At 37.5% G+C, this 14,610-nt stretch overlaps 1 long non-coding RNA gene across 1 annotated transcript; it reads right to left on the reverse strand.

Annotated features, from left to right (window-relative positions):
* Positions 1-654: 654 nt before the first annotated feature.
* Positions 655-14,315, reverse strand: LOC308701398. The gene is made up of 4 exons (XR_014031434.1): positions 14,165-14,315; positions 13,800-13,847; positions 13,310-13,550; positions 655-2,603 (listed from the first exon to the last, which is right to left on the reverse strand). It is a non-coding gene; the product is annotated as an uncharacterized lncRNA (long non-coding RNA).
* Between the last annotated feature and the right edge of the window lie 295 nt (positions 14,316-14,610).

The following is a 14,610-nucleotide window of genomic DNA, read 5'->3' on the forward strand; positions in this document are numbered from 1 at the left end:
AAAGAGTTTGCTGTAGTATTTGATGCCATTCCCAGTGGCCTTATTCAACTTTTATCAGGCATGTTTTTTAAAAGTATATTCTGATCACCAAGGCTGCATTTAAAAAACACTAATAATGTGAAATTTTATTACAATTAAATAAATAAATAAAAATCCATGTGAATTTATAGTAAAGTCTTATTTGTTCCTGTGACCAAAGCTGAATTTTAGTGTCTTCAGTGTCACATGATCCTTCAGAAATCATTCTAAGATGATGATTTGATGCTCATTTTTTTTTTCAGGATTCTTTGATTAATAGAAAGTTACAAAGAACAGAAATCTTTTGTAATATTAATCACTACCGTTCAAAAGTTTGGGATCAGTAAGAAATTGTATTTATGTTTTGGCTGGGGAAAGAAATAAAATAAATCAATGGGAAATCAATGAATCCCTAAAATGGGATCATCAACATGTGAAAAACTACTCAAACCTTACCTAAATGCAATAAGAGTTTATTTTCAGAGAGCCAGTCTCTTACTTTATATAACTCCTCATATCACTTGTATTTTACTGACATCCTCGTCTGAAACCAGTAAAGCAGAGAACAAATTACAGTCACAAACTGCTTGCATATCATTTATGTATAGGAGGAATAAAAGGGGGCCTAAGACACTTCCCTGGGGAACTCCATTATTAATAATCGTTTATTCAGAGAGAAACACATCAATTTCTACAATTTGAATTCTCCCAGTTTAATAAAAGTTCAACCAGGCTATCAGCATACTTGAAAAAACACATGACACTTAATTTATCTTACAGGACTGAATGATTCACTGTCAAAAGCTTTTTGGAGATCCAAGAGTACCATTGCACACATTTTACCTCCATCAATCTGCTTCCTTATAAAATCTGTTAAATACAATACATTTACATTTGATCATTTAGCAGACGCTTTTATCTAAAGTGACTTACAAATGAGGAGAGCAATAGAAGCAATCAAACTAACAACAGGAAAACATTAGAAGTAACTAATTGTTTTTTTCTTGATGCCAGAAGGAGGAGCAGACAATAAAAATGGACAATAAAAGTTTAATACTTGGTGCAGAAAATACAAAAATAAAGGAAAACTGGAAACAAATAAGACAGATCTCTCTCTTTATTGACTAACAAGATAATAAAGCATCTCAATCAGCCTCTTCTTCAACTTCCTGAGCAAGAACAGTAAGTAAAAAAGTAAAAAAAAAAAAACACTTGTACTTTTAAACATATTGATTATATTAAGCAACAAAATTATATATGCAATATTGCTCTTTGAGAAGAAACTTTATCTTTGAGTTGATGTGAATCTCACAGTTAAATATAAACTATTTAATGTGACAAATGTTGACAATGTTTCTTTTATACTGTCGATGGTTGTGGCCAGGGCTGTAGAGATCTAGAATCGCCGGTGTCCCAGATATGAGGTAGTTCAGGGGGTTCGGGGTCATAAACATAGGCTCAACTGATATTAATATACATCAGTTTTCCTGATTATTTTTGTCGGTTGTTTATCATTTCTATCCTAAAATAGCTGTCAAATATGAAATGTTTAGTTTAGCTATATTTGATCTCACACTTCATGACCGTTAACTGAAGGCTAGAACATGCGCTCAGCAGCTTCTGTGAACATAAAGCCTGTCTACTTTAATTTGATTGGTCATCTCAATATTCTGATGTTGATGAGCGGCGACAGACCGCAGAGCTCAGACGAGAAGATCTTGGAGCTGTGCAATATCCTTGCAGCACTAAAGTAGAGTTAATACTATATTAGCATATTATTTCACAACCTTTATTATATACACCTCGGAAATATACTGAAGTCTGTACCTCGGTGACTTCATAACTGGCTACAGCCGTGGTTGAGGCTGGTTAAACAAACTAATAGGAAAGAGAGTTGGCATCACACTTGAAAGTGCTGGAACTGAAGATCAGCTACTTAATGTGAGTTTTTGTATGTCTTTGTAGAGCAGATGAATGAGTGAAGCTCTTCCCACATGCAGTGCAGTGATACGGTTTCTCTCCAGTGTGGATCCTCTCGTGTCTTTTCAGATGTTCTGACCGACTGAATCTCTTGTCGCAGTGTGAACACTTGTAAGGTTTCTCTCCAGTGTGAATTCTCTGGTGCCGTTTCAAATCTTCAGCTGTGATAAAAGTCTTCTCACACTCAAAGCACATGTGATTTCTTACACCAGTGTGTATTTTCTGATGTCCTTTTAAATCCTGCAGATGTGAAAAACTCTTTCCACACAAAGAACATGAATGTGGTTTCTCCTGTGAATGAACTGTCATGTGTCTCCTCAGGGCTGAAGCCCACAAAAATGTTTTACCACATTGATCACATTCATGCAGTTTCTCTCCAGTGTGGATGATCATGTGAGACTTAAGGTTTCCTTGTTGTGTAAAACTCTTTCCACACTGATCACATGTGAATGGTTTCTCTCCAGTGTGGATCCTCATGTGAATCTTCAGACTCTGTTTGTATGTGAAACTCTTTCCACACTGAGTGCAAGTGAAAGATTTCTGAGATCTTCTCTGATGTTTCTCCACTTCATTCACTTCTTCATTCTCATCCATCGGGCCTGAAACTAAAGTTAAAAAAGTGCTCAGTAAATCAATAAAGGAAAAATGATGTAGTGAAAAAAAAAAAAAAAAAAAAAAACCAGATGTAATGGCAGAAAGTACTGAGTTTTGTTCAAACAACTGTTATACAAGATTATGATGATTTTGATCCATTATGTCCCTGGAATTTTCCATGAAAGGAGTTCATTAATGTACTAGACATTATTTTTTATTTATTCATTAGAGTCACAAATCTATATAGCCCCTAATAATGGGATATTATGATGGGAGTAAGGTTGGGTACCAAAACCCGGTTCCAATAGAGAACCGGTTCCGACGTAAACGGTAGTAACCAGACCGAATAAGAACGAAACTTTCGGTGCCTGGCGTTTTTTACCGCCCCCTATAAAACATCTCGCGGCACGAATGATCCAATAATAAAACATCTCCAGTAAACCAGCAGAGCATTTAGTTCGTTTGTTAAATAAGAGGCGATCTGGCGCTGAAATGTGTTTTTTAAATCAAGTGATCAAAGTGCTCGTTGCCGCTGCGATCAGTGGCGCGGATACAGTGTTTTCTCTTGTGGCTCGCGCACACTGCACTAGGGGTGTGCGATATGACTTTTTTTGATCGTGGACGATTAAAATGTCTCCACGATCTGCTTTTGAAGAAATATCGTAGAATCGTGCATTATATCTGTTCTGGCGCCTCTGTCATACTGAACAACGTATATTCACATAAAATGTTAACGCAGCGGAACAGGAGACTGCAGTTCACAAAAGTTCATAACTTGCATGTGCTTTAATGCCTTGTCGGTTAAACATTTAATCGCGTGCTGATGCGCTGTTCTAACGTATGCGTTTCTCAGCGCGTATAGCCTAAGTTACATGTGAAGCTCACATGCACTAAAAGCCTGTCTACCAGCGCCTGGATACTGGACTAAGTTAAGTTATCTTTCGAGTCTTATTGTGCTTATACTGTTAAATACACACAAGGTTTACATAAACAAAGTCGGTTATGTCTAAAGTGAAAGCAAACTTGAGAAAATCTGCTTGTCAAATGCGTGTATATTAGACGCGTCGCGCGCAGCTCTTAAAGAGACAGTAGCAATAGTAAACACGCTGCCGCTTGTCCTTAAAGGGATAGTTCACCCAAAAATAAAAAATATCTCATTTACGCAATCTAATGTTGTTCCAAACCTGTATTAATTTCCTTCTAATATTTTCTAATATTAATTTTTTGAAGAATGTGGCTATCCAAACTGTAGCTGGTCCCCATTGACTTCATAGGAAAAAAATATACTATGGTAGTCACCGGGGTACATCAACTGTTGGTCATTCTTCCAAATAACTTTTATTTTCAACAGAAGAAAGAAACTTATTCGAGTTTAAAACAACTTGAGAGAGTAAATTATGATATTTTGAATTTTTAGGAGAACTATCCCTTTAATGTTAATAAAACAAAAAAATGCAAAGAGAAAATCACTCACTGCTCTTGACTGATAACTTTAATAGTAGCTTTAATAAGTATCAATGTATAATTTATACAGTGAAGTCTGTTTTGTTTTATTTTCATATTTGTTCATTTAATTACTTCAATGCTACTGTTAAATACACCTACTGTAGCTTAAAACATAAAGCACTGTTTAGCCTATTTCACTGTTTAGTTATTTCATTTGTATATTAAGTTGTGTATGTAATGTGTATCTTTAATCTTAATATTTAATAACAAAGAAAATAATGACACATATTTTTATCTTTGCCCCTGTCTGCCATTTTTTTTATTTTGTTACCTAAAGCTTTGTTTTTAAAATATGGACATCAGTTTGGCTGTAATGCTCAGTTACAAAATAGTAAAACCAACATAAAAAGAATCGTGATAAAATCGTTAATCGTGATTTTCCTGAAAAAAATCGTGATATGATATTTTTGCCATATCGCCCACCCCTACACTGCACTGTCTTCACTCGGACGCGCGCTTCAATACGTTGCGGAGATCTATCTATTTATGAGGCGCCGTCTATGATTATGTGCGCGGAGAGTTTGTGTGTGCGTGCTCGCGTCTCATATGAGTGTGTGCGCGAGTTTGTGTGTGTGGGTGCTCGCGTCTCACATGAGGCTACGTGTGTGGAGAGTTTGTGTGTGTGTGTGTGTGTGCTCGTGTCTCAGATGAGTATGTGAACGGAGAGTTTGTGTGTGTGTGTGTGTGTGTGTGTGTGTGTGTGTGTGTGCGTGTGCTCGCGTCTCAGATGAGTATGTGCGCAGAGAGTTCCGCGTGTCTCGTGTGTGTAGAGTTTGCTTGTGTGTGCGTGAGCGACTTTAGATGTGACGTTGTGCATTTCATATGTATTAGTTTGAGCATTCAGCAGTATACATGTATGTGTGACTACTTAGTATATGTGTATGCAAGGGTTTCATATGTGCGTGAATGAAGTGAACCTCTGACACGCTTGACTAAAGTTCAAGTTCAGCTGCCAACTGCAAATCTTGCATATTAAGTATGAAGTATATCAGTATCAAGTATATTTATATGAGGCTATACTGTGTGTGTTAAACATTTCTGCCCAGTGTCAGATATTTCTCTGTTTTGTAAAAGTCATAATATGAGAAGACAAAATTTTGATCTTAACTCAAGTGTTTTCGCCTACATCAGTAGCCTTTTAAACGGCACATTTTTTCATTTAATCAGAAATCAGAAAATCTTTTTCAGAAAATCACACACACACACACACACACACACACACACACACACACACACACACACACACACACACACACACACACACACACACACACACACACACACACACACACACACAGAGGTATTATTTTTTTGATAAAGTGTGTGCGGTTTCGTTTTCTTAAGTACCGTTTCAAGAACCGTTTAAGCACCGGAACCGTTTGAAAAATACCGAGTAGGTACTGGTATCGGATAAAACCCAACCGATACCCAACCCTAGATGGGAGGGAAAAATATATTTCAATGCTTTTGTGTTCCCGCAAGAAACTTTTTGATACTCGCAAAACCTCAGAGATATTTGCGAGTAAACGCAAAATTACACGTGGGAAGGCAAACGCTTTTGCGAGGGAGATGTACGGGCGTCCTCAGGCAGTGGTTCAGGCTTTAGTGGCTTTGTCGAATAAAGAAACATTATCAGCATGCTGGTGTAAAACTGTATATTTCTCATCTATTATCACTACCAACCACGGACAGTTAGTATTGTAAAAAATATGTGGGAGACCATTGCAAGTTTGTGACTATATTTTAGGGGTGCAACAGTACATGTATTCACACAGAACCGCTCGGTACGGATGTCATGGTTCGGCGCATGCAGTCGCTCGACGAATACATTAAGTCACAGGCGATCCAGGCTCAAATCCAGAAGGGGGCATGGCACTAGGCATGCTGTAATGCTGTTTGCTAACAGTAAAAAGTGCAGAAGAAGAAGAGACAATTGATCGATATGTTTACGTCTCTCAACCAGTGTTTCAACTGCGGAAAGATATCAATAAAACAGCTTGAGAATAATATCTCACATTTACCTCCGAGCTTTTAGTGTTGCATTTAGAGAGGCATTTCATATATGCACTATATTAGTCTATTCATTATATTTACTTAACCTGTTAATAAAGTTTTGATTATTTATTGTATGTTTAAATAAATTTGTCATGAAAACAACAGCCACTGAGTAAATGATTCCATTTCTGTCCAATGACTTGGACTAGAAAATGTACTTTATAATTAGATTTAGCAAGCAAAACCTGCCACATGTGCAATTTATAGTACATTTTTTTATTTGAGTGTTGATTATTATATCTAAAAATAAATAGCACATAGTTTGAGCTCTGTTGTTAATTGTAGCATTGTAATTCTAACATTGAATTATAGAAGTCTATAATGTATTATATGAATGCTAGGTCAAAGAGATGTGTTTTTAGTCTAGCTTTGAACTGACAGGGTGTGTCTGCTTCCCGGACAGTGTTAGGAAGACTGTTCCAGAGTTTTGGTGCTAAATAGGAAAAGGATCTACCGCCAGCAGTCGACTTTGATATTCTAGGTATTATCAACTGGCCGGAATTTTGAGATTGCAATAGACGCGAAGGACTATAATGCGTTAAGAGCTCGCTCAAGTACTGCGGAGCTAAACCATTTAGTGCTTTGTACGTGATCAGCAATATTTTAAAATGTATGCAATGTTTAATAGGGAGCCAATGCAGTGTTGACAGAACTGGGCTAATATGGTCATACTTCCTGGTTCTGGTAAGAACTCGAGCTGCTGCGTTTTGAACCAGCTGTAGTTTGTTTATTAAGCGTGCAGGGCAACCACCCAGTAGAGCATTACAATAATCTAGCCTTGAGGTCATGAACGCATGAACTAATTGTTCCGCATTTGTCAATGAGAGCATATGGCGTAATTTAGATATATTTTTAAGATGGAAAAATGCGGTTTTACAGATACTAGACACGTGACTTTCAAATGAAAGATTGGTATCAAAGAGCACACCCACACACACACACACACACACACACACACACACACACCCAGGTTCCTAACCGACGACGAAGACTTAACAGAGCAGCCATCAAGTGTTAGACAGTATTCTAGGTTATTACGTGAGGAAGTTTTTTGTCCAATAATTAGAATCTCAGTTTTTTCAGAATTAAGTATGTAACCCTTTTCTTAGCTCTAGGGGTTAATTTTAATGTTTCCCAATTAAGAAAAAAACCTGGATTCCCAGCAGTGAATGGTGAATTTGGCCGGTATTTTTTTCTTTAAATGAAAATTAACGTAAAGTATCTTTTTCCCTATACCAATTACACAATACTTTTACTAAAATAATAAATTAAACAATTCTTAATTCTAGTTTCCTAGAAATCAGTGCCTTGTTAAAGGTCCCGTTCTATGCCCCTTTTCACAAGATGTAAAATAAGTCTCTGATGTCCCCAGAGTGTGTATGTGAAGTTTGAGCTCAAAATACCCAACAGATCATTTTTTACAGCATGTTTAAATTGTAATTTTTTGGGACTCAGAAAAACGAGCCGTTTCAGTGTGTCCCCTTTAAATGCAAATGAGCTGCTGCTGGACGACCCAGGGGGCGGAGCTTCATGAGCTCGCGCTCAGTCTGTCAGGAAAAATTCATCTCACGGAATGATGATAATATCAGAAACTCTCAGTAACGGCGTTCATTTCGAGTCGGACAATAATGCCTACAGAGTCAGAGTGCTGTATAGAGATGAAACAGGTATGGTTTAGTAGTTTAATTACGGTTATTATAACGTATTTGTCATCTGCTTGTAGGCTATGTATCCATTATTTATTAATAGCCTACAAGTCTGCTGTCTGAATGATGATCAAACATGTACTGATGAGTTTAATAAAGTTTATTGTACATCACACAAAAGATGAAGCGTCAGTTTTACTTCAGAAAATCACCGTAAGAGCTGAGTAAACACAGTAAGTTATAAGAAGTGCGCAAGTAGCCAGTGGAGTTGAGGGAGCATTCCTGTGGGCGGAGGTTAGTCAAGAAACGGTTCTGGTGACATCATTAAAGAAGGAAGTAGAGGGATGTAGTCCAATCGAGCCGTTTTTTGTAGTCAACTTCTGTTAAATAAAATATCTCGCTTGGCATTGAACTTTGAGCTTTATAATTTTACAGATATTATTTATGCTCTAACAGCAACATTACACACTAACTAAAGTTTGAAACATGGAATCGCATGCAACGGGACCTTTAAATGAATGAACTTGCCAAACTCCAAAGAAATACCAGAATACAAATGTTAATGGTAAAAGAAAATAACAAATATTTATTTGTTTTACATTAATGTAATAAGGAAAAAAAAACAAAAAAAAACAAGGAACCACCTTTTTTATATGAAGACAGATAAACACTTATACCCAATGGTATGTAAATTACTTATTCTTTTTGTAAATAAAATGTACAAATCACCTGTTCAGTCTCAGAACTGTTCCTTGTCTCTCTTATGTTTGTTTTTACACTTGCATTTTACCTTTTTCCTTTTCTACTTTAAAACACTGAATGAACACTTTGAATATATACGTTTCCCTACACTTTAGGCATTTTGCACACATTTGCTCCTCATCTTGTGACTTGATTCTGATTTATTTCGTTTTGTATTTCTATTTATTAGAAAGGTATATTCTGTTCTAATTTAATTTAGTAAATTAATTGTTTATTTTTTCGGTGCATCGATGTTGTGCTGTATAAATTCATCTGACACTCATGCACATTTTCATTATGTGTTAAAATTGTAATCTTAGTTAAAATGGAACATTATTATTATGTACAACTGTATACATCATTTAAATAAGCATGATGTATTTATTGTCTAATGCCCAGGTGGTGTAGGATTACAAATGTATTAAATGTTTAATTTAGTTTTTCCACTGCAATAGTATATAAACTGATAAAGTTCAGTAGACTGATTTCAGATGATTATTGAGTCTCCAGCAAGAGTCTCCTTTCCGGCCAGTCCTGTTTTCTCTATTGTGTTTTAAATGAGTCAGATCACTGAGATTCTCACCTTTCGGAGCCCAAATGGCTTTCGGAGCCCCTGGCCCGTTGAATCGTTAGGTTGATTGGATTAGCTGTAGGGGAGACTTTCACCTTTTGTCTAAAAAATCCTGAGCCTGAACTTTCTGTGGCTCAACCAGGACTTTTACCAAGCCCGTTTCAGGCATGAAAATGGGTCAGGGGTGAAAAAGGTGAGAAGGATATTACCCCTTTAGGGGGGTCTGGGGGCATGATCCCCCGGGAAGAACATTTTGAAAATTCCATATTTTAAAAGCATCAATCTGATGCATATTTTGAGATGCATTTTTTTGCCAACCTTGGGAGAGCTGGAGAAACTTAACTTCAGCCATGAGTCATAAATAGTATGGCCTCCTTACTTAGTATTATGCAAGCCATTTATGCCAGCCTGTCTCTGGGTCTAACATTTACAGTATATGAGGCACAATGTGGTAAGGGCACCACAAATGGCTTAATGCAAAACCCCCACAAGATATGGTGGACATGCTGTAACTCGTCTACTCTCCCATCGTGATTGACAGCCAATACAATGTTATGTCATTCAGATTTGAATACATTTTTTTGGCAAAGATAACCTAAAACACACAATACAGTGGTCATCCTCTATTGACGAGGTTTGCCAAATCGGGTTACACAAAGAGCAAGTCGAAGAGCCCATATACTGTAAAAGAGAAAGTTTTTCACAGTCTATAGTAGGGCTGGGACAGTTACCGCATTACCGCAATACCGCGGTCATGTGACGCCTACCGCGGGTCTGAGCTTGTCACCGTCATCACCGCAAAAAAAAAAAATAAATAAATTTGAAAAAAATAAACACTGGCCTTCACATGTGTTCACGTTGTGTCTAATGACATGGATTCATTGATTCTAATGACATTGATTGTGTCTAATAACATTGTGTCTTGCATGAATTCAAGGTTTTCTAAACAAAACTTATCATCAATAGATGGAGCAAATCCGACCTTTCGCAAGTACTACGCAAGTTGTTCCATGACACATAATAACATTCATAGGCTATTGACTATAACCCCTTATTTACACTCTGTGGCGTGTTACGGCTGCGACGCGGCTACCGGAGCTGATCGCGCCCACTCTAGTCAATGCTTGTGTTTACAACAGCCACGACGCGGCGCGTTTCAGAAGCGTCTCTCCGCGCCGCTTCGATAAAGATAGGCGCTTAGTCTATTTTCGACGGACGCCGCGTCCACCGTAAATAACAAAAAAAGTAAAAGGACCTCAGCTTTTAATTGCACGTGCTTATTTAACACAATTCTCTCACGTGAAGACCGCATTTGTCAACCCTTGCAAGTCGCGGCAAGTGCACACTCACAGCACTAGAGAGTAATCTTGACGGCACTTGCAAGAAAATGGATAAGTAGACTAATCAAATTCACAAATTTTACACCATTTAAACATTATTAAAAATACATAGGCTACTGAGTTACTAAAACAATATTTGTCAAAGAATACACTTGTATGTTCACAGTTTGAACGCGTTCTGGTTTCCATTTGTTTAATATCAAGATCTGAGGTGAATTATCCATTGTTGCTTTTACAGCTACAAAGCTGGAGCACTAAACGATATTCAAAGTCACATTGCATGCTTTTAACATTAAATAAAGCACATAAACAGTACCTGAGATTATCATTGTCACACTTTGTTTGTTGTTCCAGCCGCGACGTCGCAGAAAAAAAAAACTGGGGGAGGGTGGGAAGGGGGGTTGAGGTTTAAAGCGGTTTACCGCAATACCGCGGGAATTTCTTGCTTTTCAACCGCGGTAAGAAAAAATCCATACCGTCCCAGCCCTAGTCTATAGGACTGTCACTCCAGTTCAACCCCAAACTAAGTATTATGATACTGTCACTGTTAGGGATGGGCATCGTTAAGTATTTATCGATACTACTCCTCTTATCAATACTCCTTATCGATCCGGTACTTTAACGGTACTTTAAAAAAAACAACTAAGATAGAGACTACTGTATTTAGGCAATGTAGCCTAGGCCTATATTTATTTTTTATTACACATTTACTCTACATTTGGACCTAATTTATCTCCAATTTGTGCAAACACTTAATATATGGGAGGTAAAATACAAGTATAGACCAAAATGTGAAGTTAATATTATAATATATTCAAAATTATCTAGTAAATAAAGGATTAAGTCTCATACATGTTTTGTTAATCAGGGTTTCTGCAGGTTTCAGTAAGTCAAATTTAAGACCTTTTTAAGACATTTTAAGACCATGAAGATTGAAATTTAAGACCTACACAACGCATTATCCAAGTTAGGTAGATAGTTAGTTTAGTTAGATAGCAAGTTAGATTAGTTAGACCTCGGGATCATTAGAGTATCTATCTATCTAGGCTTATCTGATGTGTGTGTGAGAGAGAGGGAGAGGTAGATTTTTTTTTTTAATAGAAAATTTTACTTTTGCATATTATACTGTAAAAACACAATTATTGTTAATTTTAGTTGATCATAGTTGATCATAACTAGAGAGGAAATGATGAGATGATTAAAGTGACCAAAGTTATCACGGTTATCACTGAATCCTGTTCAAAAAGTACTAATACTACAGTGTCTTGCAACATGTTATCTACTAACATGTCCAAGTTCAAATAAAGTTTTGACAAAAAAGGTTTTACACAAAGATAAACCTCAGATTTCAGCCTTTAAATAATTTTTTATAAAAAGAATGAGTCAAAAAAGATAAAATACTGACATTTACACATTAGCTTATATTTATTAGTAGTGTTTGGGTGCACCCCCATTCTTCATGTTGACTGAGCTTTCAATGTGTTTCAATGTTTCTGGAAGTGAACGAGGGTAAACACTTTTTTTAGACCTGACTAAATGAAATTTAAGACCTAGGATGAAAATCTGGCCGTTTTTAAGAAAATCTGGCACGGCACGTAGCGTAGCGGGGATGGTCCGACACCGTGCTCTCGTGTGGGGTACCGGGGATGGACAGATCCGATGCAGCGAATGAATTCATGAGAGCGACAGAGCCTTTTAGTGCTTATTTTAGCGCCGGTGATAAGCGCGGCGACGCAGCGACCCTGTTCACCCGACTTTACTCCACAGAATAAGCAAAACTCTACACTCACTGTGGATCAGTCGTAGAACTTGCTGCTCTTCGCCTCTTTATCCGATGACTCGTCTGGGTCGATCATTAGCGTCCAATTTGCAAAACTTCTTTTGCATAATCCACAACAACAGGCCTGTCTTCCACCTGCCCTGCGCCCATCGCCTCTTCTTTTAGATGTTTAAAGTTGTAAATAAGCCATTAACACTAGCTACAGCATCCACGTAGTCATTGTTTTGTTTTTCCGAGAGAAGCACGTTAGAGCGAGGCTGCGTGTGAGATGCATTCAGGGACCGTAAGAAGTGCGGGAAAGGCGAGTTTTTTTCACAAATGCGCGGAAAATCGGGACAAATATATAACAGTCGAGTTCTCCAGCAGGTGGCAATAGTGGTGACAGGTAGGTTGAAGGGGACCGGTGTGTAATTCAAGTCAGATTAAAGTGCCTCCGACTGTAATTTGCAGCCTGATAAATACATTTTGCCTGCGCCGGAGGCCGGACCTGCCCTCATGCCGGAATACTTTAAGCCCTGAATTAGGCTGTGTAGTTGACATGGAGATAAGACGTCGGAGCGCAAAAATGTGGTTTCTCCTGTCCAACAACAACCAGACCGTTATTTCCGGCGTGACGATCGAGTCTGTCCCAAAAATACCTCTCAATGCGCCCTCGTGGACTCACGCCAAGGGCCCTATAGGTGTGCGCTACATGACGTCACCAAAGTGTGGACTCTGAGGAGGTCCACAAGTCCGGAGTGTGCCATTTGGGACAGGGCCATGATGTTTTCAAGTTTTCCCTGGTGTCTGCGCGCGCAGTGAGTGGGCACGGCCAGTTTGATAATTTTTCGTCTTGACGTCACAACAAAAAGGAAAATGACTCATTGGAAAAACGATTCATTAAATTGACTCAGAGTCGACTCCTACTTTTGAGAGACAATAACTTTTTTTACGGTGAACTTTCATATATAAAACTTTGCAGGATGTTTTTGTTCACTTAGATCTATGTTACACACTACATGAAAGGTCATTTTCAAAATAAAGGTGCCCTTTAATGTTCTTCAGCCTCACTAATGAAGAATCAGGAATAAACACCAACCTCTTTGTTCTTCAGTGTGTTTCATTCTGCAGTGTTCTGGATCTCTCATGTTCTCACTGTCCTTCAATAAACTCTGTCTTTGCAGATTTCAGCTCTTCCTGATGGTTTGATGCTCGTCTTCACTTGTAGCTGATGGGAATATTCCAGCATTTATTGGTGAATTGCAGTGGGAGGAGCTTCACTGAAGGAGGAGGAGCTTCACTGAAGGAGGAGGAGCTTCACTGAAGGAGGAGGAGCAGATCTGACAAAATAAAGAAGAAATCACATACTGAGTAAAAAAAAATAGTCCTCCCACTTTAAGTATTTATGGTCACATTATAAAAAATTAAGAATAAAAAAAAAGATTAAAACATAAAAATATATTTACAGGTTTGCAAGAAACAAATGGCGCACCAATACAGTTAACTCAACTTTTTTTTTTGTTTATTGAGTTGCATATGAAACATGGTTCATCACAGATTATTGAAATAAAAGCCATTATGAAACTTACCTATATCTTGCAGATGTCACAATAGCTGATCGACTCGTTTGCTCAAATCTGTTGACAATAAAATTAGCTTAATGTGTGAATTTACAGATCTGAAGACATCAGCATAATGAATGAAGAGAAAACAGGATCTATTGACATGAAATAAAGAGGCTTTTCAGCTGCTCTGATAATAGTGATGAGCCATAGACTATCAATACTCATTCAACAAGAATATAGAGAATACAAGAATGATACTGTAAAATATAACAACAGTAATATAAATGTAAATATAAAGACAGCCGCTGATAACAACCCTTGTAATTTGTCCACATGAATCCGATTCCCTAATAACTTCATAACTACAAAGAAGTTCGCTAACATCTTACCGTTTTGTATGGGAAAAGAAAGACACACGATGAAAACCTTTCTGAAAAGACCCCGTAAAATGTTGAGTAAACTTTACTGTGCAGTTACGAGATTTAACGTGTGAACTGTTTACCTCAAAAGACTCAGGAGACGCGCGACCGCGAAAGTGGTGACGTCATCACCGCGAGACGAAATAAACGATAGACAAAATAAAACTCATTTTTAAGCATACCTTTTCTCCACTCAACTCTGTAATTTGGAACCAAACAATATATTACGTTTAAAAATAAATCTTTATTTTACAGAAACTTGTACAATAACGGTATAATTTTGGTCAGACAGTTATAAGAATAATGAACATCTCTTTACTGTGTAAAGAGTTCCTTAATCATTATAAGAAATATAGTAACTACTAAAGAGTTTGCTGTAGTATTTGATGCCATTCCCAGTGGCCTTATTCAACTTT

Source organism: Scardinius erythrophthalmus (genome assembly GCF_964197995.2).
Source record: "Scardinius erythrophthalmus genome assembly, chromosome: 14".
Taxonomy (NCBI): domain Eukaryota; kingdom Metazoa; phylum Chordata; class Actinopteri; order Cypriniformes; family Leuciscidae; genus Scardinius; species Scardinius erythrophthalmus.